The sequence below is a fragment of the Anguilla anguilla genome, chromosome 3 (genome assembly GCF_013347855.1).
Source record: "Anguilla anguilla isolate fAngAng1 chromosome 3, fAngAng1.pri, whole genome shotgun sequence".
In the NCBI taxonomy this organism is placed as follows: Eukaryota; Metazoa; Chordata; class Actinopteri; order Anguilliformes; family Anguillidae; genus Anguilla; species Anguilla anguilla.
The window spans coordinates 54,592,497-54,608,476 of record NC_049203.1 but is presented as its reverse complement, the minus strand read 5'-3'; the positions used below and the strand labels follow the sequence as shown (position 1 = coordinate 54,608,476).

The 15,980-nt window shown below is 41.9% G+C and overlaps 1 protein-coding gene across 2 annotated transcripts in view; it reads right to left on the bottom strand.

Annotated features, from left to right (window-relative positions):
• LOC118223654 (plastin-3-like) overlaps positions 1–13,615 on the bottom strand; it is a 34,986-nt gene extending 21,371 nt beyond the window's left edge. For both annotated transcript variants that reach the window (XM_035410480.1, XM_035410482.1), the window contains exon 1: positions 13,475–13,615. The gene's annotated coding sequence lies outside the window, so the exon portion shown is untranslated. The remainder of the gene's footprint in view (positions 1–13,474) is intronic.
• Between the last annotated feature and the right edge of the window lie 2,365 nt (positions 13,616–15,980).

Below are 15,980 nucleotides of genomic sequence, written 5' to 3'. Positions count from 1 at the left end.
TGTACATTCTTTCAATGTCTACTGCTGATATAACCACATTAAAGCCTCAGGCATACCTTGGCTAATCGCTTTTTCTTCTGCAGGAAACAAATGACATTCATGTTTGGCTCTAAAAATTTTACGTGACAGGCTATTTATTTTTCATTTAAATGCACAAGAATGACAGTAATGCTGAGGTAATGTCATTCAGATGCAGAGCAATTCTAGGATTCCAATAAGCAGCTTGTATGATTAGCAAATACTCTTAACTTTTTTATACTTTTATTTCTTATAAACTATATATTTCTTATAAAAGATGGCAAATATACTTTTTTTTATTCTGATTTTTACCTTATCTTTATTGTATCTTCTTATTTTTTCATTGCATCTTGTTATTTTTTCCCTTTTTTAAATAAAATGTTATCTGTTTTATGTTCTTTATAGAGCACATTGAATTGTCACTGGATATGAAATGTGGTATTTAAACAAACTTGCCTTGTCTTGCTGTACACATACTACAACCAAACATTTGCTACCTTTGACTCGGTGGTGTAGCAAAAATCCACCAATCGTCCCTGCCAAACCATTTTTCATAGGTCTTATTTGAGGTGTCCAACAGTTCCTCCCTGCGATTCTCCCGGGTTGCAACGAAACTAAGGCTCTTTCACTCTCCACCCCCCTGCCCAAAAGTGCACCACCACCACCCAGCGCATCCTGGGAGGTCCCCTCTGAGAAAGCATGAGGAATTTTAAAATAAGGATAAAATAAATCATTAAAAATTATATTAATGGACAAAGTGGGCAGAACCCTACAGAGATGTCCCTGCCAGGAGAACTCCGCCTGCTCGATGAAGGGAGGAGTGCAGTTTTACAGGCTGTGTTTGCGGGGCATGTGCCAGCGGGCGTGGGGGTCTGATGTGGGCATGCATATCTGACGTGAGCGTGGGCCTGGTGCTGGGCTTTGGCCGCCAACGGGAGGCTCCTGTCTGGGGTTTGAGGGAGGAACACGGGGCAGTGGTTCACTGAGTTATTTTCAGTGTTGAAACTGCTTCGTTCTCCACTGAACTGAAGGACTCAGCCCAGCTATTGCCATATCTGGAGCTGAAAGCTGGGCGTCCTGCTTTCGCAAGCATTTAAAGCAGTATTGCATTAACGCATGATGTGGCATGTGGAGCCACGCGTTTAAGCGAACTCACGAGCCACCGCAATTTACAATTTAAGCAATACTGCCCAACCTCTACCCAAAACAGAGCCTTCAATTCAGTCCAAGTGAAGCGTTTATGAGGTAAAAAAGGAGGGGGACAAACCCATGTAAGACAGACCTCAAAGTGGACATAGGCCTACAGACAAAAGTGAGCAATGGCTTATGAAATTCAGACACGCAAACTGTGAAGAAATGACATTCCAGCACAAAGCACAGCCTATGATTCATCTGGGGTTCTGCCTTTGTAAAGATCAAAGGGGTCAAACCACTGGGATTTGGGCTGTTCTTGGCAACAGTGGTTCATTTAAGTCATTGATTGGCTAGAGAATTGACACTCCTTGTGCTCAAGGCTTTGAATGGCAGTTGACTGAAAGGAAATCACGAAAACCCAGACACAGTGACCCCCTGAGAAATTAGTTGTGACACACCTGGTACAGATGGACGAGGCAGATTATTTAATTGTTTTAGCTGAAATCGATTAAATTGCAGCTTTTGCAAACTCCACACACTGCAACACACAGGCTGTATCTTAAAACACAGGTTGTGCTCTGAGTGGCCCAGCCTGCAAAGACATCAGAGTGTAGGCTGAGCTTTTCAATGCAGGCACTGTCCAATACGAGCCCAATGCGAGCTGTCATTACCTGACTATAACTGAGCTTAAAGTGGCCCAGACTCCCCCAGTTTCTGCTTCTTAAGTGCCCCCTAGCTGTTAACAAAACAGAGAAGTCTCAATCTCCAAAAAGAAGCACAGGGGTGTGGAGTGAGGTAGGATGTCAACACTGAAAAGGTTCCCTTTGTGTAAAGGTTGTATGTACAGGCAGAATTATTCTGCTACACTAATTCCACCAGCGGTAAAACATAACAGCAGTCACTCAGCCAGTCAATAAATTAGAGCAAAACTACATTTCCAAGAGCAATTTCTTCACGATGATTTCCGAAACACAGTCAATCAGAACTGGTCGATTCATCACTTGCTAGAAAATTCTGAAGGAGTCGGCCTTTGAGATTTCCACATTCCTTTGAGCTCATGTTACATCACTACACAACCAAGCTGCTCAGAAAACCTGTCCTAACTTGATATCTTATTCAGAGGGCTCTAGAAACCTGTGCTTTCTTTTGGTGGGGGGAAGGGGGGGGGGGGTGGGGGCTGACTGACCCCTGCAGCACCAAGTGGAAAGTGGAATTTGCAACCTTGCTGTGCCTACAGAGCCCACGCTAAGGTCACTGCAAAGGCCAGCCGTCATAAAGTTGGCGGTTCCCGGATCAAACGGAGCGCAGCCGATTCCTTCTCTCTGGAGGTCGGGAGACGTGTGAACTTTGGGGCTTTGCTGCTCTCGCGTGCGTTTCATAATGGTCACGGGCAGTGGAACTTGGGATTTCATCGTTACCTTCCCCCTTATCTACGACACGCCCGTTCCACAGCTCGTTTGTGCAGCACCGGGGGATTCTGCAATACCGCCATCTTCACGGTCTGTCTGGAAATGGCGGGAGTAAATCATTTTTTCCTTACTGTGAACATTTAACGACAGGATGAAAAGGAAAACAGCGGACATTTTCCACCACGCTGGCCTAAAAAATGCCTTTCGCACTGCGCAAAACAGAAACCGCTCAGAACATTCTGAGCCATGTCTACAGCTCTTTTCCCCCAGGCCTACTCTCTAACTATACCACCACAGGGAACTAGCCTGATGCTACAAAACCTATTTAACGCTCAGGATTAACAGGTTGCTATGTCACACACAATGAAGCTGCTTCCAGTAGCAGCATGTCATTTTTGTCACTAGTACCAACCACCTTAGAAACAGAAAGGAGTGTGACCTCACCCATCACAGAGGCCAGTGATTGGTGGGAAAATGGCAGAAGATTCCACATGAAGGCCAGGCTTGTTCAGCTCAATTGCTGTAGCAAAAACAGCTAAAGCACAGATCTGGCAAACAGGTGACAACACAACAGACTAACACCCCTCTCCCATGACTAATAATTATACCATCAACAATCAGAGGGTCAAACCCTTCAATTCACAGCCTAGTACGAGTTGTTTTACAAACAGAAACAAGGTGTGGCTGTCACAGTTTTAAATCCACACCAATACACGATCAAGAACATTTGTCCACCGCGTTATAATGAGAGGGCGCTGAACTGTTAGACCATACTATACAATCTGTCTTCTGTTTCAATGAATGTTTTTATTTGTTTTTTCAAACAGGAACAATGAAAATGATTTTTTAGTCAGCGTAGTTCACAATTCATTCCATTTATCTAACCAAAAACTTCACTCCACCCGTAAAAGCAGACCACAGCTGTAACCCTCCGAGCAATTACACACATGTGCTTTGAGACAAAATGTACCTGGCTTCTGTTTCCACACCATTTATGGAATTTCTAACTTACTGCAATTAAGACCAATGCTGAAGAGATCAATTACATCTTTAGAAAAGCACAGTGGCCTTTTAAAAACACCACTCTTTTGATCTCGGCCATATTCCCTCTTCGCAAGTACAACAGCACATTATGAGTATTATGCCACAACATTAGAAGGAAATATTTTGGTGCTCTCAGAGGCTGTTGCTCTGTCCCTGTTCTGTAAAGCATTTTCTTGAAATATCGTGATGAGCTCTGGAGTATGCCATTTGAGTTCTCAGACGTAGAAAAAATAACATTAGGGATTAAACAAATTACAGCCGAGGTCAACCACAGCACCACATCACTGCTAACGCACTGAGATTACCAGACAAACAAGGGAAAGATTAGATTTCTAGTAAAATAATTTAATAAAAATACTGTCCACAAGATTAGATCCATCAATTCCATGAATAGAATCCCTAACCTGTAAATGTAGGCTATAAGAAACAGAAGTATGCACAGATACACATAATGCACAAAAGCCACTTTTGACTTTATTCAACGGCAAGAAACAGGTCTTAACAGCAATAAAGAAAAATCACTGACAGGATAAGTGTGTAGAGTAAGAACGCAATTCATGTTCACTAAGAATAGCCTAGTACAAAACACTGGTTAAATATCATTCTTAAGAAACACAAGGGCAGCATATGGGCAACTTTCAGCACATGGGTGCATTAGCCTAGGCGCTACTGGTAAACAAACATGAATTGCTTGGTTTAGCTAACACAAGGGGTGACATAGTTTCACACCCAAGCAGTTTTTGAATGTAGTTTGTCCTCTAGTTGTCTTTATTTGCACTAGCTACATTGTCTAGTAGTCCAAAAGGTAGTATTTTGCTTAAGTCTCTCTGAATTTGTCAGTTTAAGCACTAGACAAATGTTTTTTTTTTCTTTTTCTGAAAGCAGAGAGCAGTGCACTCGCCAGCCCTACCCAGCTAAAGTCATGTGTACATTTCATGAGACCTCATGCTCTCTCCTGTCTACTGCAGCCAACATGTGGCTCATGCACAACTTGTGCCAACCCTTCAAGCTTTGGGACGAGAGCATCCTGCACCGAACAAGGGGAGATGGGAGGAGATATCTCTCTTTGCTGCCGGACAAACATCTCCTTCTCCCGGATACAGCGGCATTGTCCCTGCCTTGACTCCATGGTTACGCCGGCAGATATGACGTTGCCTGGCGTATAATCCAGCTCTGCTTATGAGAGCACTTTCTGGCCCTTCCTGCTTGTCAACCACACACACCACACCACCGACTTCCACGAGACAAGATGATGTCATCCAAAAAAAAATGTTCCTGTTGCTGCGATTAGGATTTCAGATGCAAATTTAGAGCTTTGCTTTTTTTAAACACTCTTTTTGAGCTTTTGATGATATTTGCAGCAAATTATACCTTTTTGAGCCAACTGAAAGGGAGACCTTTTTTTCTCCCCCATACACACTTCTTTGCAATAGTTTGCTTGGGAGCTAATTATGGTATGGAACAAGTTATTTCTACAAGCCTATGTTTTGCATAGTCATACGAAATCTACCACACTCACTTTATGTGTATGCTATTTTGTTTAAAGGCATAATGCCTTCACAGATGGTGTGTTTTGAAACTTTTTTATGTCAGTTTAGCCAGCTTGAGTACTTCAACAAACCTTAAACCAGAAACAGACAAAAAATAAGACCCTTTTAGTACACTTAAGAACGACTTCTCCAAAACCACACTTTAATATCACAGACCCTCTGTGATACAAATGTGCCAACAGCAACAATTTCCTGCTTAGTTAAATTTAGACTAGCTTCCTGTTGTTTAAAAAGAGATTACTGTGCCTGAGTTCATACTGAATTTTAGGGGGATGCAGTCTGCAGTGTAATGGCTATTGTTCTTTGTTCCCATTAATGCAACTTAGCAAAATACTGTTGATGAATTAGGGATTTAGTATGTGCATGAAATATTAATTTAAGTGTTAGGACAAGCAAGAACAAGAAAGTAAAATAAAAAAGTAAACAGTCAGTATTCAAGCGGAGAACTATCTGTATAACAAATAACAGCACTCATTTTACTGATCAAACACAGCTACAACGCGGTCATTCAGAGACAAAGGCCCTTACCGTCATTATATGAAATATAATGGATCCCACTATCCCACTATCCAAATAAAAAGAAAAGCACCAGGAATATTATTCGTGTTCCTGTCAAAATAGATGGAAGGAACAAGCATTTGTCAATCTGAGGGGGCCATTTTAGATGCAAAAAAAGTGAAATAAGGAGCACCCAAGCTTTGGCTCTCCTTACCAATTCAAGCCTGGGAGTCTGGAGCTAGCAAGTCAGTAGCTGGTTCACATTTGAGTACAAGTATCTGATTCATTAAGAAAATGTAACATAAACCAAGTCATCACTTCATCATTTTAGACTATTAAGACATTTGTGTGAAACTTTGTCATAATTAGCGTATGAATTCTTGAGTTATGGCCAAAAATGTGTTTTGTGAGGTCACAGTGACCTGTGACCTTTGACCTTTGACCACCAAAATCTAATCAGTTCATCCCTGAGTCCAAGTGGATGTTTGTGCCAAATTTAAAGAAATTCTCTCAAGGCGTTCCTGAGATATCGTGTTCACGAGAATATAATGCCTCCAGCCACGGCTGTGCCATCGCAGAGGCATAAAAAACTAGCAGCAAGCTGAGGCTGGGAATAGCACACAGGCTTTCTGGCTGCAGAATTCAGAGCATAGTCATTTACAGTTCAGTTGCATTTTATTTCGATTCCTTTGTAGAAAGACAAAAAATGGAAATTCTACCATGTTGCACTACGGCAATTCAAATTTAGAAGTGCATCGCTTGCATGGTGATTTGACTCTCAAATTGGGATGAGATACCGTCTCATCCCAATACACTCATTTTATTCCTCTTCCTGGCAAAATTCGCCATGGTTTCTCTGTGTGCTGGTGTTTCGCTTTACATTAAACTGAAAACCTTTGTGTAAACCTGTTGCAAAAGTCTGATAACTGAACTCTAGTTCCATTCTGTTCACTGAACAAAAAAACCTCCCACCACAAATATGCCAACTCCTCAGCATGAGGCACAGTGGTGTCTTTCATAAAGTGAGGGGGGCAGACTTAATTTAATAATCAGTCACAAGTCTGAGAGTCCTTGTTTTTGTAATGTAGCCCTGCAGAGTCAGGTCAATGACACCAACGGCCGCACTCAACAGTCTTCAGCTCTGATTGCCATAGCCGTCTCACTTCTGCTGCAAACATAGGCCTACATTTTTTTATTTTTATAAGGCACATCCATACAGCACAAATTGCAAGTGTGTTTTGTAGTTGTTCCAATGACCATGATATGCACTTCTGTATGTCATTTTGGATAAAAGCGTCTGTTAAATAAATGTAATGTAATGTAATTCCACTGTAACCGCTTGCTTAAGCTACTTAAATGAGGGAGCAAGAACTTGACTGTCTAAAAAAAAACTGGGCCTTGCTTCCTTTCTCTGGCTTGGTGTCATTTCATTTTGTGTTTTTTAAACTTTTTAAATCTGCAGGAGATACAAAACCGGCCTGCTGTGTTCCAGGCCGCCAGAACCGACCCTGCTGTGAGGGCATCTGTCAGCCGTCTCGTCCGCCGGCGTTAGCACGCAGTACTGCTGAGAGTGGGGGAACAGGAGCCCCGAGGATCCCTTCCAACAGAAATACATTTTGCAGTGACTGGAAGGAAAAATATATAATTCAGGTCCTCCTTTCACTAGATATGGTCTTTAACGGGAGATTATAAATAGGTGAGAGTAGCCCCAACAAAGTCATGCTCAAGTCATTCCACTAAACCGATGATTCATTCTTTCTTCATGCAGTAAGAAATTGTCTGTTCTCCACACGAAGGACACATTGTTTTGGGGATTTATTTTCTAATGAACACATTGTGGAATTTGACCTTCTCAGCCTTGATAATGAACGATCCTCTATTTGACAATGTAACAGATGAGAACAGTAAACAAACTCGCGTCAGCGCTCAAGCACAAGTTCTGTTTTACACCGATATCACAAGCTCAGAGTCGCTTAAATCTGTACAACACACTCTAGCACAAAGGTGTGGCACAGGTTTTTAAGTTTTTTTAATCGGCAATTTGTTTAATGAATATGATAGATGTTAGCTTCTACTATGCAGCAAGGAAGGTTTGCACAACACAAACACGAGCAGAAGGTAATTTTTTGAGAGCTAACAGAAGCTGCTGGGAAGAATGTAATGTGAAAGAAAGATGATTCTGTCTGGAACAAGACAGTCATGAAGCAAGCAGCAGGAAAGTGGTACTGGGTAGTTCTGTGGTCACCTCTGGCGTTCCTTCCCCAGAGCAGCCAACAGTGAGAAAAGACATTTAGCACGACATAAATAACATGCTGCCCATTCACAGAAAAAGATTTCACCAATACACAAGCTCTGTGCTGAGAGACATACAGATTCATGAAATTTAAGGAGGCAGACCTACACCATATACTCCGGCCAAACAGGGAGACACACACGTGGCACATGCTGAGATTCAATGACGAATGCAGAAAACAGGCAGCATACGTAGCTAAAGCACACACTGTAGAGAACATCTAAACAAGTGTAGCATAACTGCATTTTACAAGCACGTCCTTGTCACTATCTGTTACAATGACTTCATGGCAAAACAAGCTTAGGATAACTTAAAATTAGGCTAAGCTTAATTTATATGTTCTAACACTGGTTTTGAACATGTATTGCTTGCAATGATTCTTAGAATATTAGAACTGTGGTTATTTTCATGATCTCATGAAACGACATGAAAAAGCTAGTTTTTAGACGTCTGTTTTAAAATTGAAGGTTAAACATGGGCTAGTCTAACTAGCACACCAAATTATTCTTTAAAAGAAAAACACAAACACATACAATAGCCTAAGTGATGTGCCTAAACCAATTAGACCTCAAAATAACCAAAAAAAGAACTAGCCTATGTGTTACTAAGATAGACTCATTGGCAGACCCAACCAATTCATCCCACAACAAAGTATAGCTATCCAGATACTTCAGCTCAATTTGGCTAAAAATAAAATGTCCAGTTAACAGTTGTTGCAGGGCAAGTCCAGTCCTCTATCATTATAATGTCTGTACTTGTCGGTACCAAGAAAGTAAGCAAACAATCATTAAATCAAAGATATTGCTCACACAGGTAGCTGAGCCTTCACTCTCAGGGTAAACCAAGACTCACCTGATAACATTTCAGGCCTGTCAGAGGAAGCACATGCACAGTTAAGCACGTGTCCCAGGGCGTGGTCACTTTTACTCCTACCCGCCCTTCAACTGCAAACTAAAGACACTCTCACAGTTATTCTGCTTCTTAAATCTGGAGCTGCCACTCGAGACATCCTCAGTCTTTGCTTTAGTCTGGCCTGGGGAACAGCCCCAGTTATCTTTAAATCATGTGCGAGCACCATGGGTCACTGAGAAACAACTACACCCTCACTGCCACTCAAACGCCCTGGTCCACAAAGTAAAGACACAAGGCTCTAGCCACAGAGCAGGCACTGAAATGACAACAGGCTCCTGTCCCTCATCATTGACATTATCACACTCAAAGATATTTCACTGATAACTACCTGCCACCCATGAAGTGAATGAACCCAGAGGTTCTACAAGCAGAGTGCCACATTGTGTGCAATTTGTTTATGATCTCTACACCAAATATAATTTGGACAAAATTCAGTTCAAATGAACTAAAATCTAAATTAAAATTAATAGCATGCGCAGTCTAAAAATAAATGGCGCACAGTGAAATTGCTTATATTTGATCATGGTTAAACGCATTTCAAAAGCCCCATTCAACGAAAGAGGTAATTAATTTCATTTCCTGCATGGGTAGCCACACCCCAAGGCTAGGCGTACAGACTACATGTGCGTCAGAGGCCATTTTACGCGTACAGAACAACGGGACAAACACAACAGGCGAGTGTACAAGGAGGGCAGAGAGACGGGCGGGGGCGGAAAAACATTGGCGGTCAACTCCCAGACGCGCACGCTGCTTTAGTAGGTGCAGTGCTTAGCATGCGCGCTGCACGACACCGGCAGCAGCGGAAGCGCCCCACCCCTCCCGAGCCTCCCCATCAATCACTGCGAAAGCCCTGCAGTCAGAGACAGGCTGGAGGAGAGCGAGGCTCTGACCACGCCCGCGTGGTTCCGCTGCAGCGCGTGAGGGAACAGGGAAGCCTTCCAGGCACCGCCGCGTTAGGAGCAGCAGGGATGCCACGCCCTCAAAAAGCCCGAATCTACACACCTGTCAGTTTTGTTGCAGTGCCAGGCCCAGGAGTACTTTTCAAAACCGCACCAGGAATTCATGCCCTACGTTCCTTAGTTTTAGTCAGTAAAGTCAGAGGGAAAGTCAAAGAGACGCCATGCCTTTTATGGCTTGGTTTCCACCATGACTACGACTGCCAGCTAAGTCATTCCTGTCTGACCACAGCTAAGAACCCAAAGCCTTTCTGTTTTTTGGAAACATGTGCCTCTGCCCCACATGCTGTATAAGCGAAGGTTAAGCCAAATGCAGTACACCACCAGTGGGCCAGAGAAACTTCAGTAGCCATATAGAGCTCCTTAAGACAGCAGCCACTTTTCTCAGAAATCTGTGGAAAAACCAGCTGAGCACATTACACTTCATTTCCTCCAGCTGACAGGCATCAAACAAACAGTCAGGTCGGGCAATTATCTGGAACTAATGGCCATCGTTTTACAAAACATGATGCGGCGGGGCGGACACGCCCCTTCTAGAATCTCTCTATGGTAGCCACGGTGAATTTTCTAGTGGTCTGTTGTCAGCTTTTTCTGTAGTGACCGTTAAAAAGTAAACTGGTTTAGACAAGAATGTAGCCCTGTGTAGACAGTAGACGGTGTGCTTTTGATGCTCAGCTTTCACTCCACTGAACTTTGCATAATGCACCAAAACAATATGTAAACACGTGGAACCAGGCAAATCAATGCTTTCTCTCAGCTGCAGTGCTCTGTATGTTCTCACTTTATTGTGCACGTGTGCGTCTTATCTCCTTCTGCACATTACAAGGTTCTATGGAGTGTATGTACACCCAGTTCTCTGACCCAGTGACCAAATCCTTAAATATTTGGTTAAATGAGATTAATAAATACTGCAGTGTGCAGGAAGGAGGTCGTTCAATCATGCAAATGCCTCTGCACAACCACTGTCAGGCATGTGGATGGCTTGCTTTTTTACACATAGGTGAAATCAGCTAAAACAACCACGGCTGCAGGGCAACAGTCAGTCCCAGCTGACGAAACATGACAAACTAATAGGTTTGCAGTCATAAGCAGCTGATGTCTGTGTTATTCCCCCCATCCAGATCTTTGTGCCAAATGATTCATTGTGCATGACTGTACCAGCCTAAAACTGGGCATACTGACCTCATCAACTTCATCAAGGCAATACTGCACCAAGGACAGAAATGAAGCCAGACAATCACTGAATATGGCATTTACTTTCAATTTCAGGTAGTGAAAATGTCTGTTGTCCGGTTTGATCAGGACAGTAAGTTGAAAACCATAATCAGTTAGCCAGATGTACACAAAGGTCAATATAAAAGCCCCCCCCCCCCTCCCTCTGGTACCCAGCCCATCTACACAAAGGAGGGTGGGGGCTAGGGCTGCAGAGTGGGTGATGGGCGAGAAGAGGAGATGGAAATCTGCGATCGTAAGGTTGTGTGGTCCGCGGGAAGTTTAACCAGATGAACTGGTTAGGCGAGTGCACGCATTATAATAACCCTTTCACTTGAGCTTTCAATGTGTAAGCGCAGAGTGTGAATAAGTTTAAATAAACTGAGGACACAGGTACACATCCAATCAATCAAGTTAATCCAATCAATCCTGGTGTTAGTTCCAGCTGGGCTCAATTAATCCAATCTTTACCATTATTTTTGCATGTGATATTTGTAAATTTAACATTAAACATTTACTACTTGTCAATATTCACCACTTCAACCAATTCAGGACAGCAGACTTTAAAGATAAATTTATTAGCATTGCCCTAGGCTCCAATCCGAATGATCAGATTAATCAATCATATCCCATCATGCTTAGCATGTATTTCTCACCTAAGAATCATGTAATTTAAATCAACTGAGAAACACGTTTCTTTTGATCTTTATAACAGTGAAAACACACCTTATACTAGTATATACTATACTATACTCCTTTCAGAAATAACTTACAGTGTGTATGTCTACGGTTGAACTCTGACTGTGATATGCGACCACAATTCTCTCAACAACAAGAGACCACTCCTCCAGCCACTTCCTGAGCAAGCAGTGCGTCAGCTCCTTCGGGAAATGACACTGAAATAGCAGGCAACCTTAAGACCACGTAATTACGTATAATGGTCTGGATGACTGTTATATTGTATGGCTGATAGCAACCTGCGGACATTCAGTAAAAAAGTTGAGCAATGTAAAATGCGATGTTTGTGTGTGGGTAATAAAATAAATCCTACAGTAGCCTACGTGCTAACGAATAATCTGGTATAATTTTTGATAGGGCATGAGCACTTGCTTCAAACAGGACATCTTCAAGTGATTAGCTAGACTAAATTCAACAACAAAATGAAACAGACTGCAGCTTTAAAATTAGTTCTGATGTGTGCACTTAACAAATGTTACAAAATATTAAATTGTAAATGTAGCGCAGCATTATATCACTGGCCTTTAAATTGTAAAGAGCCATCCAATTGAATAAATCATGTGGTCAGTCTAACGATTGAGGAGTCATTAAAAGGGAACGCTTGTATAGAATTCATTCCTATTTAATTGAACACGTCATCAGAAATGACTTTATGACCGGAATGCTTAAAATAAATAGACTTATTGTTAACTCGCGTTTCTTTAAGCACTCCATCAAAATATGTTGGCATAAGGCATAATGTCGAGTAATATTTAATTTACATCACTTAAAAAGCACGTTGCCACCAGGAATGTAGATGTAGCCGACGTTGCCTTCTCTTTTTCTCAGAGAAAACTACGGTCCTGAACACGTTTGTAATGCAGTGCAATATGACAGCGCAAGATTAGAACTCAGACTATATCATAAACATATGGTCATAATATTCACAAACGTTTCTTACATTCTCCAGAACCCACAAAGCTAGGTTTGTGTGGTGTCGATGACGCTGCACTGCATTAAATTGTCTTGGGCTTCCCCTCTTTGCTAAGATCGCAAAGTTGCTGAGTAGCTATACCCTCTGAGGCGGAGGATGGACAGCGCAATATTTTCAGACTCGCTAGAATGACAGTGCATGTGGAAACTCAGCGGCACTCCCTCATTTAAACCCGTAAACCCTGTGCTTCGTATTTACCTTGGAAACTGCGCATCAGGCAATTGGTGACACAACATTCAGAAAACTGTATTTTGATTGTAGATTAGGTTACATTCAACAGTAGCCAAATGATGCTGGATTGCATACTAAAACGTGTACCTAGCATGTACGCCAACCTGTTTTAAAAAGAACGTGTAACTATGTTTAAAATTCGTTGATCACGTCACAAAAAGTTACGGGAACTGGCAACACTTAACTAACTTGCATAAAAACTATGATGGTCCGTACACTCTCAACCTTGTGAAAAAATAAAGACTGGAAAGTTTCACATTACTTATACCGTAACCACTTTCATAAAATCAGACCGGCGATGAACGCAGTTTAGTAGGCTACATGTGTAAATTAGCAACGCCAGTAAACAAAGAGTTGGCTAGTAGTGCTCGCGAGCTGGGAAATTCTCAAGTTGGCTGTTGCCAGATCTTGTGGATTTCCGATGCATCTTCACACCATATGGTGTGTACAAATAATGCATTCTACCCAGTTAACTCCTGTGTAAATAAAGAAAACGTGCGACTTACTTTTTCAGCCCCCTTTTGCCAAATCCAGTTAACGTACAGCTCGTTTCTCATCAGCTTTTTCCTTGCTCCTCCTGCATAGCCTACACAAGATTAAAAAATTGGAATGTTGAACTACCGCCCACCCCGACTCTAACTGGTCAAAGCCCCACAAAGGTACTAATACTGCCACAATATGATTGGACAGCGCACTGTCGACTCATCGGGAATGTGTGCTTTTGGGAAAACAGTCAGAAATAGAGCTTCCTCTTTCAACAGCAGCGCTTTTGCACATAGTTCCAGAGGAGAGATAATACGATAGCTGAGTTTTATATTCTTTGGATTTGGTTTTCCGGCATGATACTCTTGTTATATTTAAAATGTGGAATTGAGAGATTATAAACATGCTTTAGAGATGGTTATTTTCTATAATATGATTATATATGGGTTGAAAATTCACTCCTGCTTGTATAAAACCAGGGCAAACAAGGTCAGTCGCACCAGCCTAAGAGATATGTGTAATCTTGTGACAACAGCAAGTGTATTCTCTTGGACTTTATGAGATTTCCCAGAACTTCGTGAACCACTGAATGCCCCTATACCAGCCATTAATGCCACTGTATCCAAAACAACCTTTTCATTGCACAAAAAACAGTTTGGGCCAGCCAGAAACAGTAAGCCTGAAATAATGTTTTAAAAAATTCAGAAAGTGAACTATTCATTTAATTGTCTAACATAATTTTTAGCTGAATCATGCTAGTACAAAAGATATAAGGCAAGCATTACTGTGTAGGTAAGAAAGAAAGTTAACAGTAAGGTAAAGGTATGTTGGCCAGATTTAAACATGTATTGAAGAGGACAAGCCTATCTCTCGAGTGAAGCCAGGAAAAACGCCTGGCTGTCTTGGGCAAAGAGTTATGGAGAAAATGCACATTTCAGTCTGTGGGCCTGATGAGCACCGCACAGATGTGAACAGATGGTGCCGTGTCCCACCAGTGAAAATATTTCAACAAATAGAAATAAGACAAAAAAAAAAGTTACTGCCAGCAAATTAGTGGATTGAGTCATCATGCCGGGGAATAACAGGATGGGGGAGAACAGTGGAAAAGTGAATGTCCTGCTGAGACTGCGGTCGTCCAAACGCTCAGAAAAATGTGCAGCCGTGATGTTACTTGAAGACACTAAACTTCATAAGGCGCTGCGTTCAGTAGCCTACGATGCTGAGGCTTTGATGGACACTGAGAAATGTTCCAGTGTGAGCACTACCTCAGAATTCCTGAATTCTCCAGAGACTGCCCATGCTAGTCTCACACCCCCTTTCTCTCTCTCAAAAGGAAACATTGTAAAGCCTTGCTAAAACACTTAAGTGTCTCGCAAAAAAGACCACCATGACAATGATAACTCATAAATGGTGGAATATTAGCAATGATTAAAAGAACAATAATAATAACATCAACAATAACTATGACTGGTAAATAATAATACTAATAATTTCAATTTTAATAATAAAATGTTTTTTTTCCCCCACATATGTTTATGGCACATATTGTTGCAGGCCATGGAAGGTGGCCACATACCAAGAAGTGATGCTTTCTGTCCCTGTCCCTGACAGACTGCTCATTTGTGTTGTTCATTTGTTTGATTTTGTTTGAATTACAATAGGGATATTTGAATTTACCTGAAGCATTTTGCTTTTAATTTCAATTTTTTTCAGGATGCAATGCAACAAATGCATATGTTTCCATTGCTTTTTTAATTTACATTCTTTAGCCCTCGTTACATAGTGTCTTGCAACCAAATACCTGACAAAGAAATATGCATCAATCTTTCAGGTACTGAAGACACACGCCGTGGGACAGGTTTAAAGATGTCTGCTGACCTGAAAGTAGGTCGTTGAGATAAGGATCACCTAATTGTGCTGTCATTTGGGGCTGGGTAATTGCTTCCAGCAAACAAAGCATTTGGGTTTCTTTAAGAAACTGCATTCTTTAGTCAGGGGCAGAGATACAGGTTTAAGATACCAGTGCAGATGCTTTGTAATGTGAAGTTAGTCTTTGATTTCATTCATGGAGAGAGTCTGCGCATTGCTCCCAACAGAGAAAGCTGTGGGGCACTACTGTAGGCATAAAAGAGAGAAAGGGGCTGACCCACCAATACTAATCTGTTGGACACTGGATCCATTATGGACAGAGAGCACCTGAGAATTTCTTTCCTTTGAAGAATATGTTCAAGCTAGTAGTGGATGAGCTGATGCTAAAACTCTTGGTATCTGTATGTGATCCACAACATGGTCTGGTATACAATTTTGATTGTGGAATACCAGTAGCCATTGCAGCTAGCCGTCCTACAGTTTGTATGTGTATGGGTGTGGGTGGGTGTGTGTGTGTGTGTGTGTCTATGGGAGGGGCATCAGATACAATGGCTTTGCAGCTCAGCTGGTGGAGTGAAAAGAAGCAATGCCTGGGGGGTTGTACTAGGGAGGATAGCACATGCCTTTCTGCAATATACTACATTTAGGATTACATGGCTA